The sequence below is a fragment of the Lampris incognitus genome, chromosome 1 (genome assembly GCF_029633865.1).
Source record: "Lampris incognitus isolate fLamInc1 chromosome 1, fLamInc1.hap2, whole genome shotgun sequence".
NCBI lineage: Eukaryota > Metazoa > Chordata > Actinopteri > Lampriformes > Lampridae > Lampris > Lampris incognitus.
In genome coordinates, this window is record NC_079211.1 from 26123807 (window position 1) to 26140816 (window position 17010).

At 45.4% G+C, this 17010-nt stretch overlaps 1 protein-coding gene across 1 annotated transcript in view; it reads left to right on the plus strand.

Moving 5' to 3' along the window:
• LOC130109834 (protein diaphanous homolog 1) overlaps positions 1 to 17010 on the plus strand; it is a 169915-nt gene that overhangs the window by 97910 nt on the left and 54995 nt on the right. The gene's annotated exons all lie outside the window — the stretch shown is intronic.

Here is a 17010-nt window from a genome sequence, read left to right on the forward strand (position 1 = left end):
CAACAAAGTGTCAAAACAGCATCTCACACAAGTCCATGAATAAACCACTGCAACCTGTGTGTATGTGTGTCTTGAGAACGTTTGTGGCTTGTATGTGCTCACCATCGGGTGAGGCAGATTGGGACTTGAGTACAAACAGACAGGGATGGACAAAGGGACTGAAGGAGAAAGCAGAGGAGAAGGCTGGCAATGTCCTTTGACTAACCACCTGCTGTCCTGGCAAAAAACCGCTGACACACAAACACACACCTGTCTACCCATATCACCTTGTCCTAGTGTCACTGAGCCTTCTGCTCTGCTCCTCCATATTCATAACGGCCAGTGCACTGGAAACTCACTGACAAATTGTGTATGTGTGTGTTTATATCTGTGTAAACCCACCTTGAGTTGAGATGCAATCTCCATACACATGTACACCCACAGACACAAAAATAAGCACGTACACATTATTCCTTATTTATCTTGCTTTGTCCTATACATAAACCCACACCGAGTCACACACATGATTGTTGTTGTCAGATGATGTCAGTGAAATGTCATTGTTGGCAGCTGTCCCATCTGCATTCACCTGTAAGGTGAGCCCTAATGTCGGCCTGTCAGTTCCTGATTCCTCCCACCGCCCCCGCAGCCCCTTTTGATCGGCTGAGACAGCCGCCTTTTCTCTTTGACATCTAATAACCTTTTCTGAGAGCTGACTGTAAAGACACTCTGGCCTTTTCATAGCTCCACACCTCTTCACAGGTCTGCCCGTGTGTGTGTATGTGTGTGTGTGTGTGTGTGGACGTGTGTGCGTGCTTTTGTGTTTAAAAGTGTGTTTCTAGTCTTTGTGTCCTTTTCTGTATGTTTTGGATAATTGGAAAAGAAATTGATGTAGGAAAGAAATAAGATTTAAAGCTGCAATCTGCAGCTTTTCTCACTATTTTATCCATTTGAAACATGATGACGATGTAGCAATTCTTATGGACTGACAGTCAGTATAAGAGTTGAACAATTTTCCAGTATAGCTCAACATAGAAGGCAGAGAGGAATATACCTGTTGCCACTGATTTACTCAGACTACAAAAAAGTGTAACAGTCATTGTCACTTGTATGCTGTAGGCTCACCAGTAAATAGTCTGCACCCTTGGACAAATGGCATCCTTGGAGCAAAGCTAATGCAGGTAGTCTAATGTATTACAAGCTTTATCAAAAAAATATCATAACACTTCAATAGTGTGTTATACAGCATTACCACATCACCATCAAGTTTTAGTCTTTTTGCTGCTGGCATTGTGAACAAGACCCCAAGATACTTGAACCCCTTCACTTGAGGCAACAAGTCATCCCCAACCCGGAGGGAGCAATCCACCATTTTCTGGTAGAGAACCATGGCCTCAGAGTTGGAGGTGCTGACTCTCATCCCGACCATTTCACACTCAGCTGCAAATCGCCCCAGTGCGTGTGGTAAAACCACATCATCTGCGAAGAGCAGAGGATCTGCTACATGAACAAGACCCCTTGTTCACGAGTGAGGGTAGGATGGAGCGGGAGATTGACAGGTGGGTTGGTGCAGCATCAGCAGTAATGCGGACGTTGTACTGGACCGTTGCGGTGAAGAGGGAGCTGAGCCGGAAGGCAAAACTCTCAATTTACCAGTCAGTCTTTGTTCCAACCCTCACCTATGGTCATGAGCTTTGGGTAGTGACCGAAAGGGTGAGATTACAGATACAAGTGGCTGAAATGAGGGTGTCTGGGCTCAGCCTTAGAGATAGGGTGAAGAGCTCGGACATTCGGAGGGAACTCAGAGTAGAGCTGCTGCTCCTTCCCATCGAAAGGAGCCAGTTGGGTGGTTCGGGCATCTGATTAGGATGCTTCCTTTGGAGGTTTTCTGGGCACGTCCAACTGGGAGGAGGCCCCGGGGTAGACCCAGAGCTCATTGGAGGGACTACATGTCCAATCTGGCCTGGGAACGCCTTGGGATCCCCCAGGAGGAGCTGGAGGGCGTTAGTTGGGAGAGGGACGTCTGGAGGGCCCTACTTAGCTTGCTGTCACCGCGACCCGACCCCGGAGAAGCGGCAGATGATGAGATTAAATCCACAATTTAGAAGCTGTTTAGTTATGTGTTTTCTTGTCATGTTATGTGTTTTCTTGTCACCTGTGTTCAGTGATGGAGAGAGAGGCAGGCAGGCAGGTGTGCAGGCAGGTGATTCATGGGTTTAAATCTAAATTTTTTGAGGGCTGAAATTTCTAAAGTAATCAAAAAAGGTCTTTCTAAACTGTAAGTTTAAAAATGTATAAAACTTTCGAAATGGCAAATTAGACAACGTGTAGAAGCAATAAAAATCTATTAATCATCCAGTGTCTTCCATTGTCTACACTATAAGACTATCTGGGCACATGGAAGATGTAATCTTAACTGATCACCTGTGGCAAATGTCAAAATAAAAGTCTCAAGCCAAAGGCCAATGAATCTAAAGCCAGAAATATGTCTCTCAATGGAAATAAGAATCTGGAGAATCAAAACTGGCTCCTACATTGTGTGTAAAATAGTGTCCATGCAGTCTACCAAAAGGTGAGTTCTTGTGTTTCAGACAGACCCCCTTACCCCCCCCCCCCCCCCACACACTCACTAACTCACTCTCACACACACACACACACAGAATGCTCCAGGCCAGTCATATTCCTCCTGACCTATCCATCCTGTACCCCATCCCTCACCTCTTGGTCCCTTGCCCTTTCTGTTTCGTCCTCTCATTTGCCTATCCTTCATAGAGCAAACCAAAGCTACAGAGAGTTGCTACTGACCCCCCATGTGACCCCCCCACCCCCTCTTTCTTCCCTCCTCTTCTTTCTCCTGTGGCTGGCAAGGGCCAGCAGAACAGCGAGGGCCACACAGACACATACACACACCCCCAGAGCAGGGTCAGGGGTTTTGACCGCTGCGGCTCAGTGGAAGTGTTCAGTGCTGATGGAAGGAGACACACCCCTTGGCTCCCCTGTATACCACTGAGCACACATCCAACTAATACACATAACATACACAGCTCTCACTGTTTATCCTTATTTTTATATCCATCTATCTTGATCCCTTATCTTTCTCTTCTTTGCCCCTTCTCTTTGATTAATGGCTAGACTCAAATTCATCAGTTTAGATTAGCCTCTTTATTCCCCTTGTTCTCTTCTCTTTCTCTACTTTTTGAGTCCTTGCATTAAGGATTTTAAGTAAGTATTCAAAACCAACTGAAAGGATGTGTGGAAAAACAAGCTTATTTATAAGGAGATTGCCGAAACGCTTGCCAGACCTCATAATTTGATTAATATCAGCCCGGACTGGCAACTATATGAATGCTACTTCATTTTCTCGCATACGAAATCTGGTGTCTTTCCTTTCAATCTGCGATCCCAATGTAATACATAATCATTTAATACTTAACTGATGCATCCTGAAGTTTTCCAGCCAGTCTCTCTTGTGAAAGACATTGTTCACTATGTGATCCCATCGAATGGAGGATTGCTCCATTTGATGGGCTTGCAGTACTAGTGGAAAATTTTTAAACAAGAAAAACATTCTCACCTTGTTGGAAAGGGCCTGGGATCGGTATTGTGATGCATAACTGTTGACAAGTGCGGGCACTCTCTCTGGTTGTTGCTGTGTATTACATTTTTTTTCCATTTTTCCCCCTTTTTCTCCCCAATTGTATTTTGCCAATTACCCCATTCTTCCGAGGCGCCCCAGTCACTGCTCCTCCCCCTCTGCTGATCTGGGGAGGCCTGCAGACTACCACATGCCTCTGATACATGTGGAGTTCAGCCGCTTCTTTTCACCTGACAGTGAGGAGTTTTGCCAGGGGGATGTAGCGCATGGGAGCGTCACGCTATTCCCCCCAGTAATTCCCCGAACAGGCGCCCCGACCAACCAGAGGAGACGCCTAATGCCGCGACCAGGATACATACCCACATCCAGCTTCCCACCCGCAGACACGGCCAATTGTGTCTGTAGGGACACCTGACCAAGCTGGAGGTAACATGGGGGATTCAAACCGGCAAGCCCCATGTTGGTATGCAACGGAATAGACCATCACGCCACCCGGATGCACCGTGTATTAAATTTTAATTGACAAGTCATTCACCACAATTCTGGAATTTAAGCGACTGGCTTATAGTGTGAAAGCTCAGAGGGACGGGCAAGGAACGGACAAGTACGAAAGCCCCATTAGATTTTACTAAGGCCCATCATCCTCCTACTAACATGTTCTCTAGCTTGTCTGCTACCTTGTGATATAACTTCCAGGCAGGTTGAGTATACATTTTTATCAACACCTGTTTTAGGGTCAGGCCAATGTGAATTAAATGTCCAGAATATTGTTGGGAACGCCTTTTCATTTATCTTTAATCGCCTTCTGAAGTTTCTCTCTGAGTCTGAGCGCAGACTGTCATCTGCAGTCTTTTGCCTCTGATCTTAACTTGCCCGTCTAAACGCCATGGCAACCAAGGCCACTAGCCCTGAAAAGCCCCATTGTTGGGTCTTTATGGAGCCGTTGTAAGAGGTGCTATTAATTATAAGTGTGTTTAGAGACAAGGTATTTCACAGTAATGTGAAGGCACCTGTAACGCTGCTCCAGGTCGTCAAAAACAACAACAAAAAAATTCTCACATTGTTGCAGGTTACTTTTTTGTTGTTGTCTTTATGCGGACTAATCTGCATGTGGGCTTTTTCGGCAAGTCATGTGACAGTAAAACATTGTCAAGGCACTTTTTTGTGATGCCTGACCCACACACCAGCTAGTTGAGGTCTATGGTAATGGCATTACACTCAGTAGTTTCATGTAAGGATTTCTCTGACCTCATTATATTTTAAAGATGTTTGACTGCCCTAAAATCTTTCATATTACATTTTTAATAGGAATACATGCTGAGTTTTGTTAGTGAACTGAGGTTTTGAATGAGGTTGAATTATTATAACTGCGGCACGGTGCCACATTGGTTAGCGCAGTCGACTCACAGCAAGAAGGTCCTGGGTTCGAACCCCAGGGTAGTCCAACCTTGGAGGTTGTCCCAGCTCGTCATCTGTGTGGAGTTTGCATGTTCTCCCTGTGTCTGCGCGGGTTTCCTCCAGGTGCTCCAGTTTCCTCCCACAGTCCAAAGACAGGTGAATCAGCCATACTAAGTTGTCCCTAGGTGTGGGCGGGTGTGGGCGGGCCCTGTGATGGCTTGGTAGCCTGTCCAGGGTGTCTCCCCGCCTGCTTCCCAGTGACAGCTGGGATACTCTCCAGCAACCCTGAGAGCAGGATATGCAGTTTGGATAATGAATGGATGGATATTATAACTGATTCCAAGCCCTGTAGATAACAGCAAGCTATTACACACAGCACATTGTATCTCAGAAGATATGACCCATGCTGTTGTTATACCCATTTAGTTCATCAGTTCATTTGTATGGACCATAGCCAAAATCTCAATTCACCTTGCTCGTAATTTCCTTCTTTTTTTGGTTAGGTTTTGTTTCCCTTTGTTTTCACAGCCAAGGGACATCTGGCCTTGCACTACAACCATTTCTCATTTTGTCTCTCACAGCCAAGATATCTTAATTGAGCTTAATACCATTGCTTTACATAACTTCGGCGGCATGGTGGCTCAGTGGTTAGCACCGTCGCCTCACAGCAAGAAGGTCCTGGGTTCTAACCCCGGGGTTGTCCAATCTTGGGGGTCATCTCAGGTTGTCCTCTGTGTGGAGTTTGCATGTTTTCCCCATATCTGCGGTGGGTTTTCTCTGGGTGCTGCAGTTTCCCCCAGCATCAAAAAGACATGCATGTTAGGGTTAGTACTCCTGTCTGTGCCCCTGACCGAGGCATGGCAAGATGAACTGGAGTTGGTCCCCAGGTGCTGCATGGTGGTTGACCACTGCTCCTAGCTACACAACTAGGATGGGTTAAATGCAGAGCGTAATTTCCTTATGGGGATCAGTAAAGTATCTCACAAAACAAAACAGAAAACTTAAATACCAAATACATGTTCTTAACTCTTAAAATGTTTTGTCGCTGTTTCTCTCCAGCATTGTATTTCTCTGGTTTAAACAGTTCTGTATAACTGTGGTTGTAAATGGTCTAGCTGCTATTGAGATAAGCAGGTCTTTGTGGTTGTAAAGTGTGAGATTTTTCCAGCCAGCAAGCTTATCCCTATGTTCTCCCTTAAGCTACTTTCTCCTAATTTCCTCTTTGATATTTTCATATCTATTTTCGACATTTTAATGTCTCATCCTCTCTTTTTCACAATTGTTACTCTGTCTCTGGTGTGTGTGTGTGTGTGTTCTTTATTGTCTCATCTTGGTCTGTGTTTCTGTCTTTTTCAAGCTCTGTGTTTGATAGCAGGGTCCTTTTGATGTCTGCACCTCAGATAGCCCAATTAGCCAGAGAACGAGAGAGAGGAAGACTCAGAGGAGAGGTGGAGGAAGGCGGAGAGAAAAGGACAAAAAAAAAGTCAGTGATGAGCAAAGGGAAAGGCAAGGACTAGGGGGAGTGCTTGGTGATTAATTTGGTTCGAGAGAGAATAGGAGAGAAAAGGGCCAGGAGCATATATGATTATTAATCCTCATAATGGGAGGATCATTTTCATCCCCCCCTTCCCCCAAGACTCTTCTCTGTCCTCTCCTCCTATACTGTAATAATGTGACCTGGTTTCTGTTTTCAGTAGAGATTTGCCACCCTGTACCACCAAAAAGAACTTGCTGTGATGCCCTACAGCTCCACAAATGCCCACACGTGTATAGTCATTCTCCTAAATCTCATCCACACAGTTTTTTTGCCCCCACAAACAAGTTTTATTGCAGATCAAGTGCACGTTTGTCCCTGTTTATGTCTGTAAGCTGGGTGTATGTGTGTGTGCAGGATTGGGGTGGGTGAGCTCAGCTGCTTTTACAAACCAATTATAATAAGCCTTTTGATCTCACTGTGTTCTGAAGAAATCAATTTCCTTCCCTCTAGGGTGTATGTCGTGTGTGTGTGTGTGTGAGTTGGTTTGTTTCCTCTTAGTCCTATTTAATACTCCTTTTGTTTTAATGTTCCACCAACTGGCAAGAGAGTACAAACTGTGTGTGTCTGTGTACACACGCACATGCTTGCCTGGCTGCACATGCAAGTGTCGATAGCTGAAGGCCTAACGGTTAAAGTGATGAGCAATTAGTGACTGAGAGGCATAGAGAATTATAGTGCAGTTTTGTCAGTGGTGTCCTTGGGTCTGAGGCAAAAAGGGGCCTGTAACACTTTTTTTTTTAACACTGCATTGTGGCTTAATAATTCATTGGCTCAAGGTCATTTATCAGTTGTAAAGGACAGCACAACCTTCATCCAGCACTGCTTACAAACACCCTTTTTGTGAAGGCCCTTATGTAGATTGATTGTAGTATAATCAATCACTTTTCAAATCACTGTGAAGAATTAGTTGTTCTTGAATATCATCATGGTAGACTTGGCCTTTGGTTAGTCACAAGGCACAGTCCAAAGACAATTTAAACCTGGAAAATGTCAAAAAAATTTATATATATTACTACCTAATAATAATAATTATAATTGACCTTTATATGCTTGCCTTGTGATGGCTGGACAGCTTGTCCTGGGTGTCTCCCTGCCTGCCACCTAATGACTGCTGGGATAGGCTCCAGCATCTCCGCGACACCCTGAGAGTAGGATAAGCAGTTTGGATAGTGGATATATATATATATATATATATAGATATATATATATATAGAGAGAGAGAGAGAGAGAGAGAGAGAGAGAGAGAGATGTATCTATCTATCTATCTATATATACATATATATAGTAGGTTTTTTTTCCCCGAAACCATCAATGTTGTTGAAAGAAATGCTCAACTAATGAGGAGTGGAATATCAATACAGATGCAGGAAAAATCATTAGCAGCTGATGAATGCACGATGCACGAAACAGGCTTGTACTGCTATGTATTAAACATTTTCCCCCTGCATATATATATATATATATATATATACATACATATATATATATATATATATATATATATATATATATATATATATATATATATATGCACGCATATACACTATATATATATATACACTCACACACACAGAGTTTGGTGTGTCTTTCACCATGTTTTGGGTGTCTTAGGGCTGCTTATCAGGGTGGCACGGTGGTGTAGTGATTAGCATGGTCACCTCACAGCAAGAAGGTCCTGAGTTCGAGCCCCGGGGTAGTCCAACCTTGGGAGTTATCATGGGTCGTCCTCTGTGTGGAGTTTGCATGTTCTCCACGTGTCTTGGGTTTCCTCCGGGTGCTCCGGTTTCTTCCCACAATCCAAAGAGATGTAAGTCAGGTGAATCAGCCATACTAAATTGTCCCTATGTGTGACTGTGTCAGCCCTGTGATGGATTGGCGGCCTTTCCAGGGTGTCTCTCCGCCTGCTGCCCAATGACTGCTGGGATAGGCTCCAGCATCCCCGTGACCCAAATTGGGATAAGCGGTTTGGATAATGGATGGAATGGATGGTCTGCTTATTAACTGCTCAACTCTGACAGCATTGAAGAACGACTTGCACAACTTGGCTTTTACAACAATACAACATCCTGTCAAAGGACAGGATGTTTTATTGCTGTAAAGCCCACTGAGGCAAATTTGTAATTTGATATTGGGCTATACAAATAAAGTTGACTTGACTCGAGCCCTAAGTCCCAGCTGGAGATATCTAATCAAGTTTTTTTTTTTTTTTTTTTGGTCACTGATCTGAGTCATTGCATATTGTGTATCTACTGATACCAAACCCTGATCTGATTTATTTTCCTGCATTGTACAGCTGCACTGTGCACAGTTCGAGTACATTAAAGTCAGTAAACCACTCCAGTTTGGGTAAGATATACTTAAGAATGCAATAGCTGTGCATGAAGAAAAAGAATTGTCAGTCCCAGTGCATGTGAACTTTCACTGGAATATGGATTCAAAAAACCAAAATAATGGCATGTCCGGGTAGCGTTGCAGTCTATTCCATTGTCTACCAACACGGGGATCCCAGTTCTGATCTGGCTTGGTCGGGCATCCCTACAGACACAGTTGGCTGTGTCTGCAGGTGGGAAGCCGGATGTGGGTATGCGTCCTGGTCGCTGCACTAGCACCTCCTCTGATTGGTCGGGGTGCCTGTTTGGGTGGGAGGGGGAACTTGGGGGAATAGCGTGATCCTCCCATGCGCTACGTCCCCCTGGCGAAACTCCTCACTGTCAGGTGAAAAGAAGCGACTGCCGATTCGCCATGTATGAGAGGAGACGTGGTAGTCTGCAGCCCTCCCTGGACCAGCAGAGGGCGTGGAGCAGTGACTGGGATGGCTCAGAAGAGTCAAGTCAATTTTATTTGTATACCCCAATATCATGAGAGTGGGATAATTGGCCGTATACAATTGGGGAGAAAAAAGGCGGGGGGGGGGGGATTGGTCGAGTTTAATATAGCTACTACTGATCAATCACAATAAGCCTTTATTGGCTCTGGGCATCCCTAGTCTCAATAGGGGAGAGAGGTAGAAACCTCATTGTTATTTACCTCTGTCAGATCTATCCTTCCTCTACTCCCTCCGTCTACTCCTCCATCCCTCTGCACACCCACCTTCAACCACCACTCCCATCAGCTGCTTTCTGCTTGTAATCCCCCTTTGGGTCACAGCAAAGAAACGTGTGTGTGTGTGTGTGTGTGTGTGTGTGTGTGTGTGTGTGTGTGTGTGTGTGCGCGGGCGGGCGGGCACCAGTGTGTTTAGGGGAGTTTAAGATTACATATGGGATGTGTGGGCTTCGAGCATCACTCCCCTTAGACAGTTTAACACGTACTAATAAAGCATTTAAGTGACGAATTCAAGAGCAGAGACACACTCCATTCAGTCGTGTGTGTGTGTGTGCTTACACAGCTTTGTGTGAGTGTAATTGTTTCATATTAGTATTGGCTTTGGAGAGCTTGTCTATACTGTGTTAGCAGTTCTGTGCATGTGTGTGTGTTCCTGTGTAGTCCACGGCGGCAAGCCTTGTTAATAAATCCTGTGCTGCTGATGCTGGGGACTGCAGACAGAGGAAGGTTAATGCCCTGGGTCACTAATGCGGGAGAAAGAGGTTGAGGGTTGGCGTGAAACTCAGTCTCCTTCCCTTCTCCCTTACTTATTTCTTCACTAATATCCCAACATCTCATACTTTCTTCTCTCTGCCCACCTTTTTAGTTCCCACTAACTAACTACAAGGTCTGATCTGTGTGTCAACATGTATGCATGTATGTTTGTGTGTGCGTGCGTACACACAATCAATGTTTGAGCTAGCTTCTGAATATGCAGGTGTGACAATAATTGTTTTTTTTTTTTCCCCTCCTTTTTCTCCTCAATTGCACCAAGCCAATCACCCTACTCTCCGAGCCATCTCGGTCACTGCTCCACCCCCTCTGCCAATCCGGGGAGGCTGCAGACTATCACATGCCTCCTCCGATACATGTGGAGTCTCCAGCTGCTTCTTTTCACCTGACAGTTAGGAGTTTCGCGCGTGGGAGGATCACGCTATTCCCCCCCAGTTTCCCCTCCCCCCAAATAGGCACGCCGACCGACCAGAGGAGGCACTAGTGCAGCGACCAGGACACATACCCACATCCGCCTTCCCACCAGCAGACACGGCCAATTTTGTCTGCAGGGACGCCTGACCAAGCTGGAGGTAGCACGGGATTCGAACTGGTGATCCCTGTGTTGGTAGGCAACAGAATAGACCGCTATGCTATCTGGACGCCCAATAATTGGGTGTGTCTATATATATATATATATATATATACGTATATAACACTAAATAACATGTCTGTATGTTTGTGTGTGTGTGTGTGTGTGCGCGCGCACAAATTTAAGTGTTTATGTGTGCCAGTGTTTAAGTTTAGCTCCAAATCATACCTTCTAAGCCCCCACATTAGCGGTGAATTAGGTTGGCTTTGCTCACCTTCTAAGCTTCAGCATACATTTTCAGCACCTCTTTATGGTTGACGAACAGTTGCAAAATGCTGCTTATTCATCAGGCCTTATCAGGTTCAAACACATCTGTGTGAGCTCACGTTGGGCCATGCTGCCAAGCATTACGGCTCACTTGCTATCATACATAGATGTATATATGTGCACACACACACTCATGCACATGCTGTTGTCCCACTGTTTCTCTGTACATTCCATCGTTCTCTTGTACATTCCATCTCTCTCGCTCTCTCTCCATCACTCTCCTTTCTTCTGTCTCTTCTCCCTGTTTTACATGCAAATGAAGTAAGTGTGCTTTTGCCGCTGCATTACGGCTATGTATGCCTAATCTCCCTGCCGCCTTTTCTCTCCCCGAGAAGATTATCCTGTTTTTAAGCAGAATGGGCCTTCTCCTTACTACTCGGCCTGATTCCCGACCAGCCAGGCAAGCCAGCCAGGCAGCTAGCGCTCCATTCTCGCCTCTCAGCCCCATTACTGGTTTAAATATGCCCAGCTGTATGAGCCAGGAAGAAGAGCAAGTGTGTGTGTGTGTGTGTGTGTGTGGGTGGGTGGGTTGGCGGGTGGGTGGGCGGGCGGGCGGGCATGAGTGTAGTGTGTTTCTATCCTGGGTGTTTGCGTGTATTTAGTTAATTGAGGGATTGGCCGATTAGCTGAAAAGCTCATCACAGATGCTAAGTATCCCCAGTGTCTGCGATTCTGCCATGTATTGCCAAGAGAAAATAAAATGGAAATTAAAAAAAAAACAAGATGGGTGGATGGATGGATGAGGGAGATATGTATGCCCACCTACACTCCTTCCACCCACTCTTCTCTTCTATCGCTCCTTTCAGTCGCATCTGCATCTTCCTTTACCTCCCCCTCTATTTTTCTCAACTTGCATTGTGTGTGTGTGTGTGTGTGTGTGTGTGTGTGTGTGTGTGTGTGTGTGTGTTAACGGGGACACACACACATGCGCGCATGTCTTTAAAGTGTTAAAGTGGTTGAAAAGGTAGGTGTGCTTTATGTTTTAGTGGTGGGAAAGTACACCTGCGGCGTTTCGGGGGGGGGGCATGGGCATTAAGTCCACACATCTATGTTTAGAAAGCATGTTAATCATGTAACGGAGCATGGAGTGAAAGGAGAAAAGAGAGAGAAACAGGTATGACCAGAATGATTGGGTCTACCCTCCCCACCCTGCTACACATAACACAGCTGGTGACTCAAGGCAGCTTCTTCTGTGTATATATATCACATTATAAGCTACCTTTCCCTGAGGGCTGCAGCTCTCCGCTCTCCTTCGGTCTTTGTATCTCTCCATCTCTCTTATGAGCCCCGACTTTGATGTAACCGATAGTATACAGTATGCAAAAAAAAAAAGTCTGGAAAGAGGAACAACTTCAAAAATGGTAGTTGAGAAGGTAGATGCATTAACCCCCCCATCTCTTCCTCTTCCTCCTCTGTCTCTCTCTCTCCTGCCTGCTTGTGCTGGTCTCTTATCACAGCCTTACAAAGTGTGGCCCGTGTGGAAGGAGGAAGCGTACGGCAAGGGAGTGAAGATAAAGAAAGCAAGCAAGCTGTAAATTGAGAAAAGGGCAAAATAGATTGTCAGAGGGTAGACATTTAGACGTGTCTTTTAAAGTCTGAAGCGCCTATCTCCAAGTTGAGTTATTTAACAGTAGCCTTAAGCAGCTATTGAAGCAGTGTTAGCTAGCTAGTGAGTTATCAGGCTGCTATTAGCCCATCATCTCCATTATACTGATGGCTCAGCCCCTCTCGGCAGGGCTCTCCTAAACACATCTCACCACATGGCACATATTAAAGCAATCAGTTACATCTTTATAGGCAATGTTCAGAATTACACACCCCCAACCTTCTTTCTTAGATTACATTACCTTGTTTTATTACCATAAGAGGGTTGTGTGCGCTTGTGTGTGTGTGTTCTCTAGTTTTGTGTCCCCACGTGTTCTTGCCTAGTGTGTATGAGGGTTCTCTTGCTCTCGCTGTCTCCCTTTCTCTCTCTGCCCAGTTTGTGGCCCCTGGCCTCTGGCTGTGGAGGCCGTGTGCAATCCAACTGGGCCAGTGGCATTTATACCTGACACCAGTGGTATTTACAAGCTTTAGTGGACTGGGCCATGCTCCACTTTCTGACCTTAATTTGGCAACCTTTTGGTAACTGTTCTGTGTCCACTTGTGTGTGTGTGTGACCTTTTTGTTGGTGTTTGCTGGTCATTTTGTATTTGTGCGTGTAGATTATGCAGTTGTGTGATATATACGCCCATGTCCTTGCACTCCAAGCTTCCTGTATATGTCTTTGTGTGTGTATATGTATGTCGTGTTCTCCAAGATGTGGGCCCTGCTTCGCCCTGCAGGCACCTTAATTTTTTACCACACTATGTGCCAGTCTTCACCATACTTCATGAAAATATCTCTCTCTCTCTCTCTCTCTCTCTCTCTCTCTCTCTCTCTCTCTCTCTCTCTCTCTCATAGGCTCTCTGCCTTCCTTCCCCTTCCATCCTCCCCCGCATCTCCACCTTCCACCCTCCTCTCTCACTTCTAATCAAAGTGAGAAGCTCTTCAGATTAGCGCTCGAGAAAACTCCCCAAAGACATTCCTTCATTTTGTCCATTTTCAGGTACCCTTCCTCTCCTCCTCCACCCCACCCCCCACAATCTGCTCCCTCCATGCTTTGAATTTTTAACCTCCCCACTGAATAAGACATGTAGCAATCCTCATAGGGAGAGGGGTGTTAGTGTGTGTGTGTGTGGGGGGGGGGGGTAGAGATGGGAGGCTGTGGTGGTAGAGTTTGTCCCTAACCACGCTTTCACATTTATCCCTAAAAACTCCACTCTGTCTGTTCAATAATGCATGGCCATCCCCCGCGCTCTCCCCATCCTCTCACTCCTCCCCCTTCCCTTTCCTTCATCTCTCCCTTCATCCTCCTCTCGCCCATTTCCCCGAGCACTCATCACTCCACCCAGCAGATTAACTGCAGGGTGAACCTGAGACTGACTGGCACAGCAGCGGGAGTTGGGTGGGGTGGGGTTGGGGACCGGGACAGGCAGAGATGGAGAAAGTACCATGTCATTTAGTGGATGGAGGTACTTGTTTAAGTATTGATCCAAACGAGTGCACTGTGAGCTCTACAGGGGCAGTAGGGTTGTAACAATAAGTGAGTGCACTCAGTCAGTGGGAAGTGTCTTCTTAGTAATACTCAGTGGCTGTAAGTCGGTGCTTCATTGGGTCTGAAAATTGGTTTGGTGATGAACGCATCATGAATTCAGTAATCATGCCTTTTTTTGACATTTTAAATAAAATAAAATGTTGGCATTTTAAGCAATCAATAGAGTAATTCCATTCAACCCTTATGTGGCAGCCTTGTTGGGTCATGAACACAGCAAGCTTGTGTAGATACAGTACATGCCCAAGGTCTACTAGTTATAATGGGAGCTAGCCCTGTGGCAGTTAGTACAGCAGTATTCTCAGAAAGGGAGGAATTTTAAGGAACATCCTTTAAAACTGCCGTCATCCTCAACAAACTGCTACAGAGAAGCGCTATCGTTATGAGTGAATGTTTATTTTATAGCACTTGTACTTGGAAGTATTTCAAATCTGTGTTATGATAGTTTTTTCTGTCAGCGTTGCTTTACTGTTGCAGTGCAGCCTTTAAGAAATTGTTGTGCATGCACTGTGCATCAGTAGTGACTTTTCTATGTTTTTGATAAATGTAGTGGTTTTCCAAAAGTCCTTTCCAGGAATGGTTTAGGTCTGTTGTAGAAAGTTTTTGCTGTCAAACTTGACGTTCCAGAGTATTTTCCCCTCACACAAGTGAGCCTTTGTTACTATCCTCAGAAAAGATTCATAGGGTTTCAATACTGCAAGCGCAACGGACTATAACGGCGTATAAAAAAAAAAGAGGAAAAGATTATCATCCAGAAAGACGGTGAAGGATGGAGACTAATCCGGGTTCAGCAGACGAGAAGACGGATGGAGTTATTGAGGGTAGAGCGATCGCAGGAAGAGCAGAATGAATGAGGCTCAGTGAGACGGATGAGAGGAGGCATGAACCAAAAGGGGGGGGGGGTGGATGTGTGACACGGACATAAGGTAATGGAGAGAGTGATGGAGGAGGCGGAGATGGAGAGGAGAAACGAGGTGAGTGAAACAGTGGCAGGGTAAAATGGAAAGGTCGGATAGTGCTGAGAGAAGAGGGCAGTGATGAATGGTGAAATGAAAAAGTCATCGAGTGAGGATGTTATGAAGAGACATGGTGGGGGGGTATATTGGTTGGTCATAGTGATGTTTGTTTGCTGATGACTGCTGATTATAGCAGTCTGCTCAGTAGGGCTGATGACACCGCTGCCCCTGGGCAACAAATTAAAGGTGACTCTACCAACCTGTGTGTTTATTGTGCATGCATGCATGCATGCCACCTTCTTTCTCAGTCAGCATGTGTTGGTAAGGGAGTCCAAGGATGGTCAGGGACCTTGTCTCCACCTCTTCATTCTGTCCCTTGCTCTCAGTAGGTGTCCCTCTCCGACTGTGTTTATCTGTCTCGATATCGGCTCTCTCAGAGGAGAGGAGAGCATCACCTAGTGTTTTAACACCCAGTTAACCCTACTGACAATGTTCGGCTCTCTGTTGGAGCTGTATGCCCCCACCCACACACACACACACACACCTCCCATGTTTGCTTTCCAACTACACTATCTAGGGCTTAGTACTTAACTGTACACAGTTAGTGGTCAGTCAGTGCACCACATAAACAGTGAGTCGGGTCTCCTTAGAGATCGTCTGGTTAATACTGCATGCCACTTAGAGTCGTCAAGAAGCACCGTGTAGCTCCACGGAGCCAGGAAATGCATGGAAGCATGTTAATTCTACTCAACTCCCCCCCATCTATCCTTCTGTAACCTCACATGTCACATTACATCCATCTTTCCATCCAGCCCATACCCCCCTACACACACACAAATGTTCAAACTTGACAGAGGATGGAGTATTAAGCGCGGAGAACATAACAGACAATACATAACACACAAAGCAACATTTTTGCTGTCCCAATGTGTCTCCATCAGTCTTTCCAGAGATTCTTGTAGTGACAATGTACACGATTTGTTCAGTGGCTCTTGGGTTTTCCCATTTGTGAGAGGGATTAGGTCCATAACAACAGAAAACAAAGCAGGTTTAATTTACCATTTGGTGGAGGAAAGAAAAAAAGATTGTCTATAGCAATTAAAGATTTTTTTCCAGGACAGTGGTTGTATGCATTTTACTCGATGAATCCCATTTGAGAGTTTCCAAGTCACCTCTGTTCATGTGAAAGTGCCAAAAACCGTAAACAATACCCACACCCGCAGCATGGTGGCACAGTGGTTACCGTGGTCACCTCACAGCAAGAAGGTCCTGGGTTTGAGCCCTTGGGTAGTTCAACCTTGGGGGTCATCCCATATCATCATCTGTGTGGAGTTTGCATGTTCTCCCCATGTCTGCGTGGGTGTCCTCCGGTTGCTCTGGTTTCCTCCCATAATCCAAAGACATGTAGATCATGTGAGTCGGCCTTACTAAATTATCCCTAGGTGTGAATGCGTCAGCCCTGTGATGGACTGGCGGCCTGTCCAGGGTGTCACCCAGCCTGCTGTGCAATGACTGCTGGGATAGGCTCCAGCATCTCGCGACCTGAATTCGGATAAGTGGCTCGGATAATAGATGGATGGAATATCCAAGCCAATTAAATGACATCACAAACCAGAAAAACAAGCCAGGAAATGGCTGAAATGGTTGCTGCGGTACCTCCATTACCAATATCGGAGAACTGGTCCCTATAGCTGTGCTGTGATTATGATTATTATTGTTGGATATAGTGTGGCCTTTAGTTCTATAAAAACAGACCAGTCAAAGTAGTGTACTTCATTAAAGCACAAGTGATCCCTAACCTTTGGTAATGTTATGAAGTTCAACATTTTCAAAAAAAGCTGTACTATGGACTTGTGCACTGAAGAACAGATCAAAATGTACTCACAATAGAGTACATTCTGGTAACATATACTGTTATAT